The 25,146-nt window shown below is 39.5% G+C and overlaps 2 long non-coding RNA genes across 2 annotated transcripts; both read left to right on the forward strand.

Annotated features, from left to right (window-relative positions):
* Nucleotides 1–1,522: 1,522 nt before the first annotated feature.
* On the forward strand, nucleotides 1,523–3,799 carry LOC141615123 (uncharacterized). The gene is made up of 3 exons (XR_012529638.1): nucleotides 1,523–1,679; nucleotides 1,778–1,886; nucleotides 3,638–3,799. It is a non-coding gene; the product is annotated as an uncharacterized LOC141615123 (long non-coding RNA).
* A 3,731-nt stretch (nucleotides 3,800–7,530) lies between these two features.
* On the forward strand, nucleotides 7,531–9,694 carry LOC141615124 (uncharacterized). The gene is made up of 3 exons (XR_012529639.1): nucleotides 7,531–7,556; nucleotides 7,655–7,764; nucleotides 9,533–9,694. It is a non-coding gene; the product is annotated as an uncharacterized LOC141615124 (long non-coding RNA).
* The last annotated feature ends 15,452 nt before the right edge of the window (nucleotides 9,695–25,146 follow it).

A 25,146-nucleotide genomic window follows, 5' to 3' on the forward strand; every position in this document is an offset into this window, starting at 1 on the left:
GAAGGTTCGCAATGTGTCCCTCTCTTTCCTTGGACTTGACAAATATGTCATCTATGTATACCTCAACTTCTTTATGCATCATGTCATGTAAGAGCGTAGTTGCGGTGCGTTGGTATGTAGTTCCGGCGTTGATTAACCCAAATGGCATAACCGTGTAGCAATAGGTTCCCCATTGAGTGACGAAGGCGGTCTTATGCATGTCTTCTATGGCCATTTTGATCTGGTTATATCCTGCGTATCTGTCCATAAAGGATAGCAACGCGTGATCCGCCGTATTATCCACTAATATGTCGATATGTGGTAGAGGAAAGTCATCCTTAGGACTCGCTTTGTTTAAGTCTCTAAAATCAACACAAACACGGATTCTCCCATCCTTTTTGGGTATGGGTACTATGTTAGCTACCCAGTGTGAGTACTCGGAAACTTTGATGAACCCGACTTTGAATTGTTTATCGACTTCTTCTTTGATCTTGAGAGCCCATTCTGTCATCATTCGATGAAGCTTCTGTTTCACGGGTTTGAAACCTGGTTTGATTGGGATTCTATGCTCTGTGATGTCCCTGTCGATCCCTGGCATGTCTTTGTAGGACCAAGCAAAAACGTCTTTGAACTCTTGCAGAAGGTCTATGAAATTGGCCCTTTCAGTGGGGCTCAAGGTTGTCCCTATCCTAAGTTCTTGGGGTTCTAGTTCAGTTCCTACGTTGATGGGTTCAGTATTTTCTATTACTGGTCCCCCTTCCCCCTCTTATAATATTTCTTTAGCTATGTAGGGAGGTATTTAGATTGAGTCTGGGTCTGGGTCATTCTCATTATCATCGTAAACAGAATTGCATTCAAGATAACACGAAGAGTAAGCAGAACCTGATTTATTCATATTAAGGTTTGAGAAAAGTTGAAACAAAGAAGCCATCTGATCTGTAGTCAGTGGCGGTAAAGGGACAGCGGTTGGGACATTTCCTGAACTATTGTTCCTATTTGACACTAAGCTAGGAGAAACGAGGGGAGTGGGAATGACGACAGAAGGAGACTCTCTAGGAACTTCTCTAGACTCCGACTCTGACTCCGACTCTGTAACGCCCCGTAATTTCGGACCGTTAATATATTTCGAAAATAATTAATTAATCAAGTAAGATTTGACATTAATGTATTTAAAGTAAAAATAATTCAAAGAAATATAATTTTATTATATTTTGAAGAAAAGTATTTATTTTGATAGTTTTGAAATGTTTAAAAATAGTTTAAACCGTGTAAAACTTTTTATTTCGAAATAAGGGCGTATCGGGGGGAAAATAACAATTCTTTTGAACGTTGGGTAAACGAATTTGGAAATGGGTCGTATGAATACTCAATTTTCTTGTAATCTCGTGTTTAAAAACTTTGGTCTTGTCGGAATTTGCATTTGACTTACGGTTTTAATTATTATCGAACCGAGTCAAAACCGACTCGAAAAATCCCGACTCGAACTCGACTCCTTCCTTTCCTTTCTCCCTTACACGGCTCCCCTCCCCTTTCATTTTTTTTCTGATTTTTCTGGTGTTCAACGTCCTCAACCTTCCAAAACAAACCAAAGCACCATTTTCAACAAAAATCAAGCTATTTTGGCCATAATTTCTTCGTTTCTTATCGGATTTTCACGAAATTTACCTTTCCGGAATCCCCTCGACGAGATCTACAACCTAGTATGTTTTAATTTTAATTTTCTTGAAGTTGTTTTAAGATGAAATTTCGGTAAATTCGGTTTTTAGGCTTAATTATTGTGTTTTTATTGTTTAATTAGGTGAAGATTTGGAAGACGAGTTTGGGGACTCGTATATTGTCGAAGAAAGCGGATAGTTGTTGTTAGGGTTTGGGTTTTGAGGTGCTAATTGCTCTTTTTCTAGCTTAAGGTAACATATTTCGAGTTACTCGACGAAAGATCGTCACATGTTTTTGATTTTTGTATGTTTGGTGAATTTTTGTTTGAGTAGTAGTTTTCACATGTTAAAATTTGTTGCATGTATGCTTAAATTATGCCTTTTGTTAGTTTAAATTAACAAAGTTGAATTGGGAACGATTAATTAATGTTCAGACGGTCTTTTACTAAATAAAAATGGAGAAAAATGGTGGTGTAGGGGACGGGCAAAGAGGTCAGGCCGTGGCAGCCCACGGCTAGCCCACGGTTGGCCTTAGTCGGTCCGTTGCTTGTTTCGCGGTTTTTCATGCAAAATTTGTCATTTAAGGTTTATTAATGACATAGTTAGTATGAGTACACTTTAGGAATTGAATCATATAAGTAATAAAAATTATGCTAATGGTAAAATTGTGCTTATATTAATAGTTATCACATGTTAGGATAGTTTACAAAATGAAATTGTAATTAATAGGCTCAAAATGAAATTTTATAGCGATAATTGTAATGTTTTGCTTGATTGTGCTTCAAAACCGAGCCTTAGTCCCTTTGATGATGCGATGTCGGTTAATTGAGTGATTGGTCACCAATTTGACCCGCACTGTCGCAGGTGGTCGTTGCGGGTAAAAATTCGGTTGAATGAATTAGATAATCGGCCTTTTTCTTGTTTTAGGCCATTTATTATATCTCAATTTCACATGTGTAATTAGTTGAATTTAAATAGCTTCTTATTTAGTTAGTTGAATTTAAATAGCTTCTTATTTTGTAGTAATGGCCCTAGATTCCCCTAAAGCCTTTAATATTGTTAAAATTGCTAGAATTGGAAGTTAGTATTGAATTCTTATTGAGGACACTGTTGGATTTATCTGCTGAATAGACATTTATATAGCCTTTTACATGATAGAATGTTAGAATTTATATTGGTAAGTAGGACTTTTTGCCTTCTTATGGTTAAGTGGGTGTCTTACTTGACTTGTGTGGTGAGTCTTGTGTGGTGAGGGCTAAAGTATTCAAGTGGGACTAGTGGGACTAGGTCCTAGGTGAGTACTTCGGCCTTCATCATAGATAGGTCTTTATAGTCTTTGACGAGTATATGTTCACCGCTTGATAGCCTTGTGTTCCCGACTAGTGGATGTTTATCCAAGTTGGGGCATGACCTCAGTTACTTATTTTGATAGTAAGTGGTCAGCTTAAGTACTAGCCAACCCTTTGGTGGACTCCTTAGGGTACTCACTTCACTTGTTTTAAAAAAAGTTGTGGGTCTTGGGTGCGGTGGTGTGTATCCGCATGTCTAGGTCTGCGCAGATTTTAGGCTAGGGTTGTGTTGTCTCTTGGCCATGTTTTATTAATATTAACCGCTGAGCCAAGATACCGGTTCGATTACCTTCCCTACCTCGTGGTATAGACTCGAGTTACAAAGTGACTATTGACCGTGCTAAGAACTTATGCCTGTCTTTGATATATTGCCCTTTCTTGTATGGTGATTTTATGAACTGTAATAGGTGAGATGTAAGCCGGTTACAGTTGATAAAGTTTGGATTACTATTTGTATTATATGATTCACATGATAGTTAGTTTGGTCAGTTTAGGGGTCATAGGTTAGATTTACTTGATAATTACATTGATTATCATATTGTTTACATGTTTTACTACATGTTACATTAATTTTGACGATTCGTGGCTGGGAGGACTCGAAGTTACTCCCCACTGAATTGTGGCTTTCGTGTTTGTATAAAATGCGATTGACAGGTTGTTGATGCTTAGTTGGGGTCACAGACGAGCTAGTGAGCAAGGAACCTTGGACCTAGTTTGGTTTTCTTTTGTAGAAACCTTTTATCTTTTGGTTATGTATATAACCTTTTAACTTTTGGTTTGTATATAATTTGAAGGGACATATGTCTCCCTTTTCCATTTTGGGTTGTATCATTATGTATTTTCTTACCTTTAGAGGTGTTAAGTAAGTTAGATTGTAGCAATTGCAGGTTTTGGCACCCGTCTATTGGGAATGTTGGATTGGTTGTGAATGGTTTAGGAAGAAATTTTTTTTTGAAATTGCAGGATTTGATCTAGTTGAACCATTTACAAACATATCCTACCAGTTTTTCCGTAGAATTTACGCATTTAAGTATTTAAATAACGCTAATTTTTAAGGGTGTCACAGTTGGTATCAGAGCCTATTGCTCCCGACGCACGTTTGTGCACCCCACTTAGAATCACTTGACCTTTAAATAATAAACTTGAGAGAAGGGTAGGATGGGTAGAATTAGGATTTTATGTGGTAGTCTGTTTGTGATTGCTAATTGTTAGGTACTAATTAATTTTCTCTTTTGTAAGATGGCTCCGCCAAGAAGAATTGATGATGCTATCTTAATAGTTCTTACTCAAATTCTCCAAAACCAACAAAATCAGCAGAATCAACAAGCTCCTTCTCTTCCTCCTTCCCATTTCTCCCTAAAACTTCTTTTGTTTTTCTTTTGGTGCCTCTTTATCCTTTATTTCAGTCTCGTTGCCTATTCGTCTTTCTAATTCCTCTTCGCTCGCCTAGGTAACTATTCTTCTATTCTTTCTCCCGATTCATCCTTGGTTCGTTTTCTTGTTTTAATGAGGGTCCTTGAGGACACCTTCCTTTTATTCCGCTGGATAGTGCCCTCGGTCAAGAGAACCCGGTTTTGAGAGAATGTTTTTAACTGGGCCTCGTACGTTGGGGTGAGTGAATGTATCATTGGAGGGCGTGGACGAGTTGAGAAATTGATTGTTTAAGGTTTGAGTTGTATAGGAGAATATAACTTGGGATCCTTTGGTTAGTCTTGTTAGTTGTGTTTGATATGGGAGCCTAGTGAGTTGAGAAACACCTTGGGATTTATGACTAATGAGAGCTTGTTTGTTATAGATGATTGAGCATGGGTACTACCTTAGCACATAAGATGGAATGAACCTAAGCTACTTCATTTGAGAGTCTCGATATTTCTTGTGGAGAATTAAAGGTATGATAGTTAGCCCTAATCCTTGTAGGCCTTGAAAGGAATACAATAGGACATTGATGTTGCTTAATGGATTGGTATTGTACTTTGGGATTAATTAGTTTGTTAAACCTTTTAAGTTGACCAAATCTAGTATAGAGTAGCCCTTGGTGACCTTTCGAAATTTGAGAACACGTGGTTGACCTTAGTAATCATATCTGGATTTGGGAATTATGGTGGAATGTTGTTCGATGTAGTTCGTGAGTTCAAGGATGTGATTCCAATTTATGGTATCGGAGACTAGAAGTATTAAGTGGTGAGATGATATACTTGGGGATGACATAGTAAGTGAAGTTCAAGGACGAGAATTGTAAAGAAGATACTTTGGGACATGGGTGGTAACAAATGAATTTGTGTGGTGAATTGATTTTGGCTCTTAGAACCAATTGAGTTGAGGAATACCTACCATTGTGGAATCCTTGTTAGTCTTATAATTTGGTAGACTTTTGGGGCTTTGTTGAGCACCTTAGTGATGTAACCTTATCATATCGATCATATGCTTTGATGAGTGTTCGGTAAGCGGGAACCCTTTCATCGTGCCGCTTCTATTCTCCTTTCCTTCTCTTTAACGATCGTTGAACCTTGTCTTTATGCCAAATTTTACGTATCTTCTTCTTGCCCGAGATATCTTCTTAACTCGAATACCTCTTATTTTTGTCAACCGTTATCTTTACGGTCGACTCCTTAGTTTCCTAACTTGTCGATGCATGCACCCTTCGAAATGTTTCTATGTTTCTCTATTCCGTTATCACTCCTTACCTCCTTAGTATAGTTGGTACCCTGTTGACCATGTTTACAGAGTTTGTGAGATGTGATTTGAGGATATAAGTTTGACTAAGTAGCCGAGTTTGGGTTGGGCTTCCATAATCACTTTGGATATGAGGGTTTGATAATGTATATATTATCGTGTGGGAAATGTTAAATGTGGGATTATTTGTTGGTTTTAGTGGGTGATATTGATTACTACTTGAAGTATGTTATGAGAGTGAGAGTAAGCTACATTGTTGGGAAGTCTTAGCACTTGTTTTGGTAACTAGAAAGGGTAATGGTTTGGTTGACACCAATTGTTGGGTTAAAGAACATAGTTTCACTTATGGTTTTAGGAACTTTGAGGAGATAAGTGTTGTTACAATTAAGACCTTGTTCCTTGGGAATTTGATGGTAAGTAAGTTTTAGGATGTCAAATTTGAAAGAATATTCCTTGAGATGATGGGATGATGTTGTAGCTGAGTGTAGATCCGCTTTCGGCAATCCTTAGTAAGCAAAAGGATAGAAAACTTGAGATCCTATTGATTTTTCAGAGTTTGGGGTTGGTATGTTACTACCTTGTTTTGAAATGAGAATCTTGTGGAATATTTGAGGAACTTTCTCTTGGAGTTTATAGCTTGGTATTGGGATTCTTGAATGAAGGTTTACTTTTTGAGGAAACCATAGTTGACACTAGTCGGATATGAATATAGCTTTGTTGGAAGCTATGACCTTAGGCTTGTGGAAGTTGTTTCTGAATGTTTGAGGATTTGGAACCGTTTTGGGTGTTGTTGTAGTTTGTGATAAAAGTGTTTGGCATTTCCTTGTTGTCTGATTTTCCTTCTTCCTTGATCATGAGCGTTACTGCTCATACCTCTTTTCCTTACTTCATCATACTCCTCTCATAAGTTTGATGTTGGTAACCTATGAAACTCCGTCTTTGACACCCATTTAGGTTCGACTTCAATTCTTACCTCATGAAATTCATACAGCTCCTTTGATTATTATTCTTATTATAGAACTTTAAACTAAAATTTTGAAAATGCTTTTATGATTTTTAATGGTTTTAACATTAATGAGTGTTAAATCTCGTTGTTGGAGACGTCCCAATAATGAGTTTTCTCATTTATTGGTGTAGAAATATTTTTTATATCTTGATATGAATGTGGATGTTCTTGTCTGATCAACAAGAGTATCACCGTTTCATTGAAAAGATACCTATATTTTCTTATAACTATCATTTCTCCTTCTGAGTTTCGAGGACGAAACTTTTTAAAAGGAGGGGTGATTGTAACGCCCCGTAGTTTCGGACCGTTAATATATTTCGAAAATAATTAATTAATCAAGTAAGATTTGACATTAATGTATTTAAAGTAAAAATAATTCAAAGAAATATAATTTTATTATATTTTGAAGAAAAGTATTTATTTTGATAGTTTTGAAATGTTTAAAAATAGTTTAAACCGTGTAAAACTTTTTATTTCGAAATAAGGGCGTATCGGGGGGAAAATAACAATTCTTTTGAACGTTGGGTAAACGAATTTGGAAATGGGTCGTATGAATACTCAATTTTCTTGTAATCTCGTGTTTAAAAACTTTGGTCTTGTCGGAATTTGCATTTGACTTACGGTTTTAATTATTATCGAACCGAGTCAAAACCGACTCGAAAAATCCCGACTCGAACTCGACTCCTTCCTTTCCTTTCTCCCTTACACGGCTCCCCTCCCCCTTTCATTCTTTTTTTCTGATTTTTCTGGTGTTCAACGTCCTCAACCTTCCAAAACAAACCAAAGCACCATTTTCAACAAAAATCAAGCTATTTTGGCCATAATTTCTTCGTTTCTTATCGGATTTTCACGAAATTTACCTTTCCTAATCCCCTCGACGAGATCTACAACCTAGTATGTTTTAATTTTAATTTTCTTGAAGTTGTTTTAAGATGAAATTTCGGTAAATTCGGTTTTTAGGCTTAATTATTGTGTTTTTATTGTTTAATTAGGTGAAGATTTGGAAGACGAGTTTGGGGACTCGTATATTGTCGAAGAAAGCGGATAGTTGTTGTTAGGGTTTGGGTTTTTGAGGTGCTAATTGCTCTTTTTCTAGCTTAAGGTAACATATTTCGAGTTACTCGACGAAAGATCGTCACATGTTTTTGATTTTTGTATGTTTGTGGTGAATTTTTGTTTGAGTAGTAGTTTTCACATGTTAAAATTTGTTGCATGTATGCTTAAATTATGCCTTTTGTTAGTTTAAATTAACAAAGTTGAATTGGGAACGATTAATTAATGTTCAGACGGTCTTTTACTAAATAAAAATGGAGAAAAATGGTGGTGTAGGGGGACGGGCAGCAGGCCGGCAGGCCCGTGGCAGGCCCACGGCTAGCCCACGGTTGGCCCGAGTCGGTCCGTTGCTTGTTTCGCGGTTTTTCATGCAAAATTTGTCATTTAAGGTTTATTAATGACATAGTTAGTATGAGTACACTTTAGGAATTGAATCATATAAGTAATAAAAATTATGTTAATGGTAAAATTGTGCTTATATTAATAGTTATCACATGTTAGGATAGTTTACAAAATGAAATTGTAATTAATAGGCTCAAAATGAAATTTTATAGCGATAATTGTAATGTTTTGCTTGATTGTCTTGCCGAAAAACCGAGCCTTAGTCCCTTTGATCGATGCGATGTCGGTTAATTGAGTGATTGGTCGCCCGCAATTTGACCCGTACTGTCGCGCAGGTCAGTTGCGGGTAAAAATTCGGTTGAATGAATTAGATAATCGGCCTTTTTCTTGTTTTAGGCCATTTATTATATCTCAATTTCACATGTGTAATTAGTTGAATTTAAATAGCTTCTTATTTAGTTAGTTGAATTTAAATAGCTTCTTATTTTGTAGTAATGGCCCTAGATTCCCCTAAAGCCTTTAATATTGTTAAAATTGCTAGAATTGGAAGTTAGTATTGAATTCTTATTGAGGACACTTTGGATTTATCTCATTTGAATAGACATTTATATAGCCTTTCACATGATAGAATGTTAGAATTTATATTGGTAAGTAGGACTTTTTGCCTTCTTATGGTTAAGTGGGTGTCTTACTTGACTTGTGTGGTGAGTCTTGTGTGGTGAGGGCTAAAGTATTCAAGTGGGACTAGGCGGGACTAGGTCCTAGGTGAGTACTTCGGCCTTCATCATAGATTGGTCTTTATAGTCTTTGACGAGTATATGTTCACTGCTTGATAGCCTTTGTGTTCTTGACTAGTGGATGTTTATCCAAGTTGGGGCATGACCTCAGTTACTTATTTTGATAGTAAGTGGTCAGCTTAAGTACTAGCCAACCCTTTGGTGGACTCCTTAGGGTACTCACTTCACTTGTTTTAAAAAAAGTTGTGGGTCTTGGGTGCGGTGGTGTGTATCCGCATGTCTAGGTCTGCGCAGATTTTAGGCTAGGGTTGTGTTGTCTCTTGGCCATGTTTTATTAATATTAACCGCTGAGCCAAGATACCGGTTCGATTACCTTCCCTACCTCGTGGTATAGACTCGAGTTACAAAGTGACTATTGACCGTGCTAAGAACTTATGCCTGTCTTTGATATATTGCCCTTTCTTGTATGGTGATTTTATGAACTGTAATAGGTGAGATGTAAGCCGGTTACAGTTGATAAAGTTTGGATTACTATTTGTATTATATGATTCACATGATAGTTAGTTTGGTCAGTTTAGGGGTCATAGGTTAGATTTACTTGATAATTACATTGATTATCATATTGTTTACATGTTTTACTACATGTTACATTAATTTTGACGATTCGTGGCTGGGAGGACTCGAAGTTACTCCCCACTGAATTGTGGCTTTCGTGTTTGTATAAAATGCGATTGACAGGTTGTTGATGCTTAGTTGGGGTCACAGACGAGCTAGTGAGCAAGGAACCTTGGACCTAGTTTGGTTTTCTTTTGTAGAAACCTTTTATCTTTTGGTTATGTATATAACCTTTTAACTTTTGGTTTGTATATAATTTGAAGGGACATATGTCTCCCTTTTCCATTTTGGGTTGTATCATTATGTATTTTCTTACCTTTAGAGGTGTTAAGTAAGTTAGATTGTAGCAATTGCAGGTTTTGGCACCCGTCTATTGGGAATGTTGGATTGGTTGTGAATGGTTTAGGAAGAATTTTTTTTTTGAAATTGCAGGATTTGATCTAGTTGAACCATTTACAAACATATCCTACCAGTTTTTCCGTAGAATTTACGCAATTAAGTATTTAAATAACGCTAATTTTTAAGGGTGTCACAGACTCTGACTCTGACTCGAATTCATCGTCTTCTGTTTCTCCTTTGAACATCTTTCCTTCTCCAGTGGTGAGCTTGAAAAGTCTTCCTTGATTGTTTGTCCACTTGATCGATTTTCTCCATCCTTTCTGCTGATTGGTGTCGGTTTCTGTGATTAACGTGGTAGGGTTGAAGTGATCGTCTTGAAGTATCATGGTAATGATCTCATCCTGCGCGGCTCTAACAAATCGATTTTCTCCAAATAGTAGACTCACGGCTTGTTCGTCTAGGCAAGGTGCTTGACGAGTCTTGACGGTAGGAATCGTTTCTGTAGGAATGAAGTAGCAGTCGTGAAAGATCTCGATTCCGGCTAGCTTCCTTTCGAGATAGTGCCAAGGCTCAGGAAACCCGTGAAAGATATCTTGACTTCCTTCCCTAACAAAGTATCCATTTAGGGTAGGGAGGTAGGGTCGCATTTGGATTCCCACGTTCTTATGGTTTTGAACTTGAGCGAGCATCTCGAGAACTTCCTCTTTAGTGGGTTTGTATCCTAGTCCAAGGGGCATTCTTTGTGAGTTACCCTCTTTGTAGGGTGCAAAGGTGTTTCTTCGGATAGGATTCAAAGGCATTCCTGGGAAGTATCCCTGGGTTTTGAATATGTGGTTGACCACTAAGTTAGAGTAGGGATTGAAGTATAAGGGTGCCAACTCACTTTCTATGACATTTATGATATGGAAGCCCCCAAGTTCATGTACTGGATCCATAAGGACTTGATTGCTTGATTTCTTTTCGATTACTGCCTTGATGGGCGACGAAGTGATCGTCACCACCTTACCATTTAGTGGGATTTTGATTTTCTGGTGGAGTGTGGATGTTAGCGCTTTGGAAGCGTGAATCCAGGGTCTTCCCAGAAGTATGTTAAAGGATGCCTCAATGTCCACTATTTGGAAGTTGACCTTTCGCTCAATCGGCCCTGTGGCTATGGTTAGGTTAACGAGTCCTACTACCTTTTACCGTGTACCATCATATGCGCGAACACCTTGGTTGGTAGGGGTCCAATCCGACTCTTTCATGCCCAATTTGTATGCCGTTTTCAAGGGTATGACATTGACTGCGGAGCCATCATCTACCATAGTCATTGGCACATTCTTCTGTAAGCAAATGACAGTGATATAAAGAGCCAAGTTATGACTAGCACCAAAGGGTGGCAAATCTTCATCCGAGAAAGTAATAGGATTACTTAGCTTTGGTGATTCTTGGAAGACCAAGTTGACCACGTCGTCGGGTGTGGAGTTATGTGCCACATTTAGTTTGGCCAAGGCTTGCAGTAAAGCTTGGCGATGAGGGAATGAGCTTGCCACTAGTTGCCAGACTGAAAGATCAGCCTTTGTCTTCTGTAGTTGCTTTAGCAAATGGTCGGTAGAGCCTTCTTCATTATCATTTGGTATGACCACATTGGTTGGACCGTTTGCTATGGGACCATTTTGAGAAGTGTTTTGGTATGGGCGTCCCGAACGAGTGAGGTGATCTACATCCTGATCTTCACAATTTTGGACTATTTCCTCACTGACTTTGACTAAGTAGTGTTCAGTGAGATACTCGTCTTCATCATCATCAGACCATATTCCATTGATAGTAGCAAGTTCCCTCATTCTCATGATTTCAGCCTCTAATTGGATAATTTGGTCGACTAGTTCATCAACCATGGCTACTACTTCTTGCATTGTAGTGTTTTGAGAGAAGACTAGTGGTGCACGTTCTTTAGGTGTGGCGTTGGGATCACGTAGGGTTGCCACTGCACTCTCTAGTTCCGTGACTTGCCTATTCACACTTTTTCCCATGCAATGAAATCAGTGATGGTTGGAGAAATGGTAGAGTAGTTTCCTTCATTTTCTATTGCATGAATTTCATTTTCAACTGGAGAAATGAGGTGTGAACAATCTATGGTGGATTCTTCATATGTAATCACTAGAATTCCAAGAGGATTCTGAGTGTTGTTAGGCTTACCTCCAGGTGGTATTGGCAGGCGACCGTCTTCAATCATATCTTGAAGTACATTTTTCAGTTTGTAGCATTTTTCTGTATCATGTCCCTTACCTCTATGGTATTCGCAGCATGAGTTCTCATCCCAGAACTTGGATTTCTTTTCTGGTTTGGGTGTAGGGCCTATGGGTTGAAGTTTACCCAGCTTCATCAACCTTTTTAGAGCGTTGGAATATGTGTCCCCTAGATTTGTGAATTTCCTTGGAGGGGTACTCTTCTTAGATGGCTCAAGGAGGTTAACTTCATCAGTTTTGTTAGTAGAGCCGTAAGAACGACTTGTTGAGCCTTGATATCCACGACCTATCGTTTTGGACAAGAGCCCTTTACGGATGTCATCTTCGATCCTCGTCCCTAGTACGGTTAAATCTTTGAAGGTCTTGATGTTTTGATACCTCAAATGATTTGCATAGATGAGCTTTAGGCTGTCCACGAATTTCTCCACGAGGGTAGCTTCATCCGGACGTTCAACAAGTTGAGTACTAGTCTTCCTCCACCGACTTAGGAAGTCGTTGAAACCTTCTTTGTCATTTTGGGTAAGAACCTCTAAAGTGCGCATGTTGACTTGGATTATAGCATTATCCGCATATTATTTAGCAAACTCGATTGCGACATCATCCCAGGTAGCGATTTTCTTGTGCTCTAGCGAATAGAACCATTGTTTTGGGATGGTGTCAAGAGATGAAGGAAAGATCCTTAAGAACATCTCGGGTTTAATGCCTTTGATAGACATGCAATCCTTGAAAGCACGGATATGGTTCAAAGGGTTTTCATGCTCCTTGAATTTAAGGATATCCGTCATGTTGAAGTTGGTTAGCAACTTGGAATTCACGGCTTCATATTTGCGATTGTTCTCCCTATAAATGTCATCCCCTTTGAGATACATCAATTGCTCCTCTAAGTATTGGAGTCGTTTCTCAGCTGCAGTCATACCTATGGGAGGGTTTTCGTCCCCGAAGTTGTTCACAAATTCATCAGACACTTCACTTTCTCGAGGAGGCATCCTCGTTTCCACGACATATATTCGGCCCTCAATGGTGTCAAGGCGATCATACACTTGGTCTTGAGTAACATGGAGACGAGCTAGCGCGGCTAGGATTTGACCATTACCATTCTGGAGTTGGTTGAAGTTCACGTCGCTTGTTTCAGGCATCTTGGAAACTGAATAAGAGATCGACGACGATTCAAAACACGATCGACCATTCTAGCACACTTACTCGAAAAGAAATGTTTTGACTTGTGAAGTGGGAGTGTGCCACTTGTGTTAGGAAATGACAAAGTTTGGAAAATGTTGGTCCTAGTCAACTTTAGTGTAGTTGTAGGAGTAGACTCGAGGCGAGGTTTTGAAATGGGTTTTAAAGCCCGGATTTTGACTCGACAATTGGACAGAGTTTCGGCTTGTTTTGCGCTAATATTAGGCCAAAGTTTCGAAAATTTTTACATTTTAAAGAAGGATTTTGATTTTACAAAAATCGTCATGGTTTGTTTTAGAAATGGTGATCACATATGATACAAATATTATACAAGCATTATAACGGGATGCTGAGTGCATTTAAAAGGGTTTTGGTTTAAAGGGTGGGTTGCCATACCGAACAATCAAACCCGAAGTCTGTGGAGAGGTTCATAGCAAACGAGAGTAAGGCCGATTCCTAGTCCATTTCCTCAAGTAGTGAAAGTCCTTGATACAAACAAGAGTAAGTACCATGGTATGGATGACGTCAATCGCTATCCATCCTTGGGCCCAAATAAGAATTAGGACCGTTTAGATGGGACGATTGGTCGAATTGGTTGGGTTGGGCCTAGGAAGGCCGAATAAACGATCTAGGAAGACCGAGTTATGAAAACCGACAATTGTCTTGTACAAACTATTCCCTAACCTTGTTCAAGTTTCACCCTTTTGGCTACACGTAAGTGTATGATCCCTAGCGGAGTCGCCAAACTGTGGACGCGGGCCCACGGGGGCGCTTGGGAACAAGCGTTTGCATTTGTGGAGTCGCCACCAATTTATTGTGGAAAATTGGAAACCGTTCGAATACCTCGTGCCATGTCAAGACACAAAGTAGTGACATGAACACCAAGAACTTGTTACCCTTAGCATTCTATGTCTAGAATGACTCTCGTGGATGCCAATGAACACGGATGTTCCCAGAGATCTGGAGTAAGGGGTGAGGGTACGTATTAGGAAGCTCTTTTGATCAAACACCTAATCCCGCCCGCCTCGATAGCGGCCTCTACTAATGATTAGGGAAATTGTCTATACTCGATAAATTGACGGTTTATATGCATGCAATGCAACATCCAACGTTTTAATCCTAGCATGTGAGAATCAATACTAAGTCGGTAAACACGTAATTTAATCATACAATTGGGTCGAAGTTGGATTTAAGATTGATTACATGTGAAAACATACAAGCAATACAATGAAAGGAATACAATAAATACAATAATGAAAATTACAAAAATTACATGGATTTAATGATTTATGTCGAAAATACATCTAAAACGGATAATTTGAGAAAGAATAAATAAATAAACGAACAGATTATTAGCGATATTACAAATAATAGTTAATTAAACACGCAATTAATAAACTAGGTCAAAGCAAAACGGGAGTTCAGAGACAGAAATCAGCCAGGAACAGGCGCAGCAGAGCAGCGTCCCTTGGAAGAGGCGCAGCAGTTGCTGCGTCCGTTCCTTGGCTCAGTTCTGGCTGTGAAGCCGGAATTGCAAGTTGTTAATGTTCGTTGGTGATTTTAATGCTCGATTATGAATAATTGACTCGGATGAAAGTGATTAACAGGTTATTTACATGTGATTAAAGGGTCATAAAAACAATAAAACATGAATGAAAAACTAATTAGGACGAATATATACAAGATTAATAAGACTAATTAATTACAAATTAATAAATTAAACAAATTAATTAGGTTAAACAAGTTATTAATGATGAATTAATGATGGATACGATAAATAACAGATGCAAATATGTCAATGATGAATTCCAGAGACTCAATATGGATGAATCGAACCTCTAAACCCGAATTTGATTTTAATGACAGAAACCCGCAAATATGAATTACTTGGGATTTAAGTCGGGAGTTAAAAGATGAATTCATTAATGATGAATTAATGAATTACAGGTCAAGATCATCATATTCAAATTTTTATGTTAATGAAACAATGAACAATTGATAACAAAGCGAAAAACAAAAGGACGAACAAAAGACGAAGGAAGAAGAAAGGAAGCGAGAATCGGCCCCTCACGAAGAGGCGCAGCAGGTGCTGCGTCCCTTCGAAGAGGCGCAACAGGTGCTGCGTCCCTTCGAAGAGGTGCAGCAGTTGCTGCGTCCTTTCTCGACGGTTGTCCTCTGATAATCCGTAAAAAGGGTTTTAAACAAGGTATTAGAAATCGGTTTTAAGAATACTCTCGACATAAACCTTACAATATGATTACAATAATAAAGAACAATAATGAATTAGCGATTATACACCCTCAGACTTACATGTTTGACTAAACGAGATGAACTAATTATATGTTTAGTGATGCTCGACTCGAATGTACGACAAAAGTGCCCTCGTAAGAGGAAAACAAACAAGATTGATTAATGTTGATTATGGTGGAGTTTGTCAAATTGGTCAGTCATGCAAAACGAGGCTGGTACTCAGAAAGATCCAAGCTTACGTGGTCGAAAGTTCAAGCACATAGACACCAAAAAGTAAGAACGTGGTCTAGACTGCAAAGGGAGAAGAGAAGGGCGGACACTCGCGTGAGAAATATGTGAGACTGAAGGTCTCTATTTATTTTAATCACACGGAGGAAGTAGGGTTTTTCGGAGAAACTTTGGAAGTGAATCTCGAAATAGATATGAAAAGATACGAAAAATACGCAGAAAAGGACTTAGGAAGAGGCGCAGCAGGCACTGCGTCTCTTGGAAGAGGCGCAGCACTTGTTGCGTCCTTTCCCAAGTGGTTTCCTTCTGCGGAAGAAAGATTTCCGTGTTTTGGTTATGGAATAACGTATTAATCTTGTTTTCCTTAATATTTTATGTGAATATTACGGGAAATTATTTGCCAAAGATTAAAAGATTGTAAAAATATGGAATAGAAATATCCGGAACATTCCAGAACATTCTGACTCGGTTTTAGAAAATGAAGACGGTTTTTTGACCCGGACTCCAAATGTACTCTAATTACTGCCAAAACGACCGTATCGGCACGTAGATGACAATTAAGAGGTAGACACAAGTGTTTGAGCGATCACTTGACGATAAACTTACGAACTGTCATAAATCGTTCCGCGTACCAAACATGCGGCCTAATCATCACCGGGTGGTTTGCGGGAGGTGCAGAAATGAGGTATCTACAGTATCGTTGTTGTTTGCCTTTCTTGATTGATTAGAATTGTAGTGGATTGATGATATTAGTGAGGTGCGTCCTCGGTTGAGTGGAGTCACTTTCGGGAGTGGCTTCACGCCCTTGATTCTCCCCTTGTGGTTCCCGTCACAAAGGGGGATGTACACATTAATGGACATGGGTTTGTTGCTCGTTGCGATAAGCGGGGCTTAGGTGGGCAAGGCTGCGGTCCCCCACTGGCGGAATGGATTATCTGTTGCGGCAGAAATCTGGCAGGACTACACGCTTAAGTGTGTAGTCAGATATGAGGCATGATGGGAGTTGGTTAATGATTGTATAGTTGTTGCTGTGACCGTTTCCTATATTGCTTATCTCAATTGTTCAGTGAACTAAACCCGTGTTGTTTTGTAAAACTGTGGTGATCCATTCGGGGATGGTGAGCAGGTTGTGACAGGTGATGGTTGTCTTAGCTGTGGGAATGAGGATGGGATGTCATCACTTCAAGTCTAGCTTCCGCTGTTACGGGTCTAGTTGTTTTGGATTTCAGATGTATTGAGATTTATACACTTGCAGTTTGGTATTTCTTTGAGACGGTGTAATAGTTACACTTTATACTTTAATAAATGTTTCTGAATGATTACTTTTAATATACTAACTTCGGGCAATTGAATTGGTAACAGCTTCTCATGCTAGGGTGGTCCTTGGTAAGGCACCTTGGTATGTGGGGGTGTTACAAAGTGGTATAAGAGCGACGACTTTGGAACCTAAAACCAATGAACCAAATGAACATAGGGAGTCTAATTTAAATGAACTCGGGTAGGAGTTGTTTATAGCTACCGCAAAGACATGGGAGACATCCCGAAGTCGCATTGATATCCTTACAACTTTGAGCCGATCAACATGGGGGTGTCTTGGGAGTCGTTGTGTATTGAAGTGATGTGTGTTGTATCTGTGCATAAGTTTCTTGTGAAGTTGTTGGATGAAATGAGAAAGAAATTGCATATCTTGAGCATGGAATTCATATGTTATTAATTGGCTTTGGAAGGGTAGTAATATGTGGATATAGTGTATGCATGTTTTAAGTATGTTTTCCCGTATTAGTAGCTCGTTTTTGGAATGATTCGGCCGAGCAGGGCGGGTACTCGACCGAGTAGGAGATACTTGGCCGAGTAACCAAGCACTCGACCGAGTGTTCCTTTGTGTGTATGAGGCAGTAGCTACTGGTTGTGATCACTCGGCCAAGTAAGAGTAGTACTCGACCGAGTAAGGCATGCTCAACCGAGTGTCATGTATACTCGACCGAGTATGTTTTATATGATTTAGAGGTTAGCTACTGGAGTGGAATACTCGGTCGAGTAGTCTTAATACTCGACCGCCTAGTCCTTACTCGACCGAGTATTTTACACTACTTGACCGAGTACTTCTTTGGCGGGTGGTACGTTTATTTTGAGCCGTAGGGAACCCTACCTGAGATGGAATCACCAACAATCAACCAAAAGCAGCGGATAAAAAAACCCCCAAATCACCCAATTAGGGTTTAACCAACTGTAACTATTTGACATAAAAATAATACAAATATCTTACCCACAAGATGACGATCACAAAGATGTGACGAACTCAGAAATCCAACAACCCTAGCCCTCCATTTGATAGCAAAGAGTGAAGAGGGAGAACGCGTTGTTTTTCTTTTTGTAAACGTTTAGAGAAAGTAAAGGTAAAAATAAAACGAACTGTTAAAATAACTTTAAATACCTCTTCACGCATTACTATTAAACCCGGCCGAAAAATCGTAAAACACGACTTACTCGATCGAGTAACTAACGTACTCGATCGAGTAACCGCTACTCGATCGAGTAACTACAAAGCAGAACACTATCCAGAACGCGTCAAAGACTTACTCGACAGAGTAAGCCCTACTCGATAGAGTACCCAAAAGCTCAAATATTTGAGTTATTACAGTCTTCCCTCCTTAAAAATGAATGTCGTCCCCGAAGTTCAAACCCAACCTGTAAAACATGCACCCGTAACACTCCACCGTCCAACCCTACTCAACTCTCTTCCCCATTCTCGACACTAACTCCACCAACCATGCCTACTTCCATAACACGACTCACTATATCGTCTCAACTATAGCATAGCCTCTCGATACTAACTCCATAATACTACCGAATACCAACCACAAATGTCGCTACCTCCGTCTCACTAACTTATTACCCACTAGCAAATCCAATGTCAAGACAATCCACCAAGTAAGATCAACCACCAAAATGGAATGTCACATTCTACCACCCTTAAAATGAACTTCGTCCTCGAAGTTTACTCACACTCATAAACAACACACTACTACAAGCGCTGCCATTACCTTTAATAGTATCAACCGCAACATAAATTCATCCTTTATTCTACACCAAAGCTCAAACTTCCAAATATACCGCAACATGTATAACCATCAAACTCTCTTTATTGCATCCTACTCCTTTTAAGAAAATGTTACGTCCTCGTAACTCACTAATACTAGATCCTTTGCCATACTTCCCATAATCCTCATCACCATCGCATGTCAACGATAACCGACTATAACCACAAGACCTACAACCATTCCTATATCCAGTGCTCTCTTTCTCTAACAGTTCTCATACCTCAAATCATTCGGCACCCCACCTAGCCTATACCACAAAATCCTTAGCATAACCATTACTCCAACTCTTCAACATTACCGCAAAACGACATACTTCTTTATAATGCACGTATCTCCAAAATCATATCTCACGATCCACAATTGCTACACACACTCACTCACACTAGATTCGCAAGTTCTTCTCTTTATGGCGCAAAACTTATCCTGAACTTAACATGATACTAACTTATAACACTCCATACCTACTGTCCCGATAAAATATTATGAACCACTTGCAGCTTCCAGTTCAGTACGACACATGCTCCACAAATCACTTGTCACTACTATGTCAACCACTGCCTCCTCTAAAACAAGATCAAAAGAACTCCAACAATCTCTCACAACTGTGTCCCATCAACAGAATATAACTATACCATGAAAACAACGGAAACATATGCAACTCTCTTCCATATTATACTCTACCCTCACTCCCAAGCCGAAACTGGTTAGAAACATCAATAAACAAAACAACAATCTATATGCTCAGACCGAAACTAACAGGAAACAAACGTAAACAAAACAACAATCTATATAACTCATATACACTTTCGAAAATTCGTCTCATAAGTATCCCGCCTACTCCACCACAACCGATGACGGCATCGCAATACCGTCACCAACAGCTGCACCGCATCGCGAAAGTACCCGCATCGCGACAGGGAGTATCGTGCCTGGATCGCACTCGGAACACAACAACCACATTACCACAAAACCAGACTCTCGACACAACAATCATCACATGACTCCTCCAACCACCATTACCCTTTCTAAATATCGTCCTATCAGGTTACCATACACAACATATAACACGGAACACTCAGATAACAACTTGATGACTATCACACTATACCACTACTTGTGAGGTCAGAACCTCACACAAACAATTACACACATCATAGACCCATAATTGAATCTAACTAGACAATCCCAATCACGTATGTTATCACCTGATAAAGGTTACCTCTCGCCCGAGCTTAATTGTATGCCCCTCATAACACATTCTCCCATTAGCGTAACTATCACCTCCTGACAAATGTAACCATACCATTAATACCAAACTACTAGGAGACGCCTCCTATATCCACATCTTATACTCCCTCGCAACCATGTATACCGAAATGGCCTCCATAAAATCAACCTCTCTAGGACGGCTATCTTCTTCATTTAACGTCATCCTTAACTACAAGTGACAACATCACGACACCACCATCTTTCGTATAACTAATCTCTTACACTCACCTCTAAACATAACAGTTCATTTCTATTTTGGTTAACATCCCAATTAACAAACAACAAATTCGTCAACAAAATTTACCTCCGCATTCATTCCAATTCTGTCATTAATTGTATCGTCACCCAACTCACCACCAAAATCTCAAATCGTGCAAATACTCTATCAACTTTTTACACCTCTTAATTCCTTGAAACTTATGACTAACATGTCGTCCTAAAATTCCTATATAACTGAAGAGTCTATCGATCCGAAATACTCAAGAAGGGGGGGGGGGGGGGTGAATTGAGGATTTAAAACTTTTGAAAGCTTTTTCGATTATATGAATGTAATTGTGTAGATACCTCATTTCTGCACCTCCCGCAAACCACCCGGTGATGATTGGGCCGCATGTTTGGTACGCGGAATGATTTGTGACAGTTCGTAAGTTTATCGTCAAGTGATTGCTCAAACACTAATATCTACCTCTTAGAGGTCATCTACGCGCCGATACGGTCGTTTTGACAGTAATTAGAGTACATTTGGAGTCCGGGCCTAAAACCGTCTTCATTTTCTGATAATCGTTAAATCCCGAGTCAGAATGTTCTGGAATGTTCCGGATATTTCTATTCCATATTTTTATAAATATTTCATAATCTTTTAATCTTTGGTAAACAATTTCCCGTAATATTCATACAAAATATTAAGGAAAACCAAGTTATTCCGTTATTCCATAAATTAAACACGGAAATCTTTCTTCCGCAGGAGGAAACCACCTTGGAACAGACGCAGCAGGTGCCGCGCCTCTTCCAAGAGACGCAGTGACTGCTGCGCCTTTTTCCAGGCCCTTTTCTGCGTATTTTTCGTATCTTTTTCATATGTTTTCGGGATTCACTTCCAAAGTCTCTCCGAAAACCCTATTCCTTCACGTGATTAGTATAAATAGGAGTCTTCGCTCCTCATATTTCTCACGCGAGTGTCCGCCCTTCTCTTCTCCCTTTGTATTCTAGACCACGTTCTTACTTTTTGGCGTCTACGTGCTTGAACATTCGACCACGTAAGCTCGGATCCTTCTGAGTACCAACCTCGTTTGCATGACCGACCAATTTGACCAACTCCACAACTAATCAAATTAATTAATCTAATCGTTTTCCTCTTACGAGGGCACTTTCGTTACATTCGAGTCGAGCATCACTAATCGTAAACTTAGTTCATCTCGTTTCGTCAAACATGTAACTCTGAGGGTGTAAATCCTTCTTTATTTATTATTATTTACTTTTTGTATCACTAATGTAAGGTTTATGTCGAAAATACTTATTAAAACCGATTTACAAAACCATGCTTTAAAACCCTTTTTACGGATTACCAGAAGACAAACCGTCGAGAAAGGACGCAGCAACTGCTGTGCCTCTTCGAAGGAGCGCAGTGCCTGCTGCGCCTCTTCGTGAGGCTGCCGCAGTTCCTGCTTCCTTTCTTCTTCCTTCGTCCTCTGTAATTCGTCTTCCTTATTTGTTTTCGTCAATTCTTTGGTACAATAACATAATAATTTCACATGTATATTATTTATCATCATTAATACGTATAATTCATCGTTAATCCGACTTAAATCCCAAGTAATCCAATATTTGCGGGTTTTCGTCATTAAACTCAATCCGGGTTGTAGAAATTCGATTCGTTCATATCGGGTTTCTGGAATTCGATCTTTGATATATTTTCATCTGTCTATCGTCATATTCATCGCATATTCATCATTAATTCATCATGTTTAACCTATTTAATTCACCTATGTTACTAATCAATCTTTCATCCATGTAAATAATTCGTTTGCATTCGTTTCATCCATGTTTTATTGCTTTTATGACTCATTCATATGTAATTAATGAATTAAATCACTTCCATCCAAGTAAATATATTAATCGATCATTAAATTCACCAATTAATGCTAACGATTTGCAGTTCCGGCTTCACAACCAGAACTCACCCTTGGGACAGACGCAGCATCTGTTGCGCCTCTTCCAAAGGGCCCAGTCCTGCTGCGCCTGTTCCAGGTTGATTTCTGCCTCTGAACTTCCGTTCTGCCTTGACCTAGTTTAATTAGTTTACGTATAATCTACTATTATCCGCATTATCGCCTACTGTTTTGTTCGTTAATTCCTTTGTTCTTTCTTTTTCCCAAATTATCCGTTTTAGAGGTATTTTCGACATAAATCGCTAAACCCATTGTAATTATTGTAATTTTTATTGTGATCTTCCTTTATTATATTTATCATTGTATTTTGTATCATTTGTATGTCTTCACATGTAATTGAACATAAATTCCTACTTTGACTAAATTGTTTGCTAATTACTTGTTCACCGACCTAGTTAATTCTTCACATGCTAGGATTAAAACTTGGATGTTGCATTGCATGCATATAATCGACGATATATCGAGTGTAGATGATTTCCCTAATCATTAGTAGAGGCCGCTATCGAGGCGGGCGGGATTAGGTGTTCGATCAAAAGAGCTTCCTAATACGTACCCTCACCCCTTACTCCAGATCTCTGTGATCACCCATGTTCATTGGCATCCACGAGAGTCATTCTAGACATAGAATGCTAAGGGTAATGAGTTCTTGGTGTTCATGTCACTACTTTTTGTCTTGACATGACACGAGGTATTCGAACGGTTCCAATTTCCCATAAAAATTGGTGGCGACTCCACAAATGCAAAGGCTTGTTTCCCAAGCGCCCCCGTGGCCCCATGTCCACAGTTTGGCGACTCCGCTGGGGATAATACACTTACGTGTAGCCAAAATGGTGAAACTTGAACAAGGTTAGGGAATAGTTTGTACAAGACAATTGTCGGTTTTCATAACTCGGTCTTCCTAGATCGTTTCATTCGGCCTTCCTAGGCCCAACCCAACCCATTCGACCAATCGTCCCGTCTAAGCGGTCCTAATTCTTATTTGGGCCTAAGGATGGATAGCGATTGACGTCATCCATACCATGGTACTTACTCTTGTTTGTATCAAGAAATTTCACTACTTGAGGAAATGGACTAGGAATCGGCCTTACTCTTGTTCGGTACTAGCCTCTCCACAGACTTCGGGTTTGATTGTTCGGTATGGCAACCCACCCTTTAAACCAAAACCCTTTTAAATGCACTCAGCATCCCGTTATAATGCTTGTATAAATGTTTGTACCTTACGTGATCACCTTTTCTAAACGAAACCATGACGATTTTTGTAAAATCAAAATCCCTTTTTAATGAAAATTTCGAAAAAAGGCCCATAAATAGCGCAAAACCGAGTCGAAACTCTGTTCGTTTGTCGAGTCAAATTTCGGGCCCAAGCCCATTTCAAAACCTCACTTCGAGTCCACTCCTACAACTACACTATAGTTGACTAGGATACACATTTTAAAACCTTTGTCTTTTCTTCAAAACTCACTAACACAAGTGGCACACACCCACTTCACGAGTCAAAACATTTCTTTTCAAGTAAGTGTGTTAGAATGGTCGATCGTGTTTTGATTCGTCGTCGATCTCTTATCCAGTTTCCAAGATGCCTGAAACAAGTGACGTAAACTTCAATCAACTTCAAGATGGTAATGATCGAATCCTAGCCGCGCTAGCTCAAATCCAAGTTACCCAAGACCAAGTGTATGATCGCCTTGACACCATCGAGGGCCGGATCTACGCCGTAGAGGGGAGCTTGCCTCCTCAAGAAAGTGAAGTCGTGGATGACTTCGTGAATGACTTCAGGGATGAAAACCCTCCATGGGAATGACTGCAGCTGAGAAAAGACTCCAATACTTAGAGGAGCAATTGATGTATCTTAAAGGGGATGACATTTATACGGAGAATAACCGCAAGTATGAGGCCGTAAATTCCAAATTGCCAACCAACTTCAATATGACGGATATCCCTAAATTCAAGGGGCACGAAAACCCTTTGAACCACATCCGTGCCTTTAAGGATTACATGTCTATCAAAGGCATCAAACCCGAGATGTTCTTAAGGATCTTTCCTTCATCTCTTGACACCATCCCAAAGCAATGGTTCTACTCTTTAGAACACAAGAAGATCGCCACTTGGGAAGATGCCGCAATCGAGTTTTCTAAGCAATATGCGGATAATGCTGAGATCCAAGTTAACATGCGCACTTTAGAGGTTCTTACCCAAAATGACAAAGAAGGATTCACCGACTTCCTAAGTAGGTGGAGGAAGACTAGTACCCAACTAGTTGAACGCCCGGATGAGGCTACCCTTGTGGAGAAGTTCGTGGATAATCTAAAACCCATCTATGCCAATTATTTGAGGTACCAAAACATCAAAACTTTCAAGGACTTAACCGTACTAGGAACAAGGATTGAAGACGACATCCGTAAAGGGCTCTTCTCCAAAACGGTAGGTCGAGGATATCAAGGCTCAACAAGTCGTTCTTACGGCTCCACTAGTAAGACCGATGAAGTTAACCTTCTCGAGCCATCCAAGAAGAGTACCCCACCAAGGAAATTCACAAATCTTGGGGACACTGACTCCAATGCTCTAAAGAGGTTAATGAAGCAAGGCAAACTCCAACCCATAGGACCTACTCCCGAACCCGAAAAGAAATCCAAATTCTGGGACGAGAACTCATACTGTGAATACCATAGGGGTAAGGGGCATGACACAGAAAAATGCTACAAATTGAAAAATGTGCTTCAAGACATGATCGAGGATGGTCGACTACCAATACCGCCGGGAGGTAAACCCAACAACACTCAGAACCCTCTTGGGATTCTAGTGATCACACGTGAAGAATCTACCTTAGATTGTTCACACCTCATTTCTCCAATTGAAGATGAGATCTACGCGATCGAGAATGAAGGATTCTACTCTACCATTTCCCCTACCATCGCCGACTTCATCGCATGGGCAAGGAGTGTGGATAGGCAAGTTTGGGAATTGGAAAACGTGGTGAC

The sequence above is a fragment of the Silene latifolia genome, chromosome 11 (assembly GCF_048544455.1).
Source record: "Silene latifolia isolate original U9 population chromosome 11, ASM4854445v1, whole genome shotgun sequence".
Lineage (NCBI taxonomy): Eukaryota > Viridiplantae > Streptophyta > Magnoliopsida > Caryophyllales > Caryophyllaceae > Silene > Silene latifolia.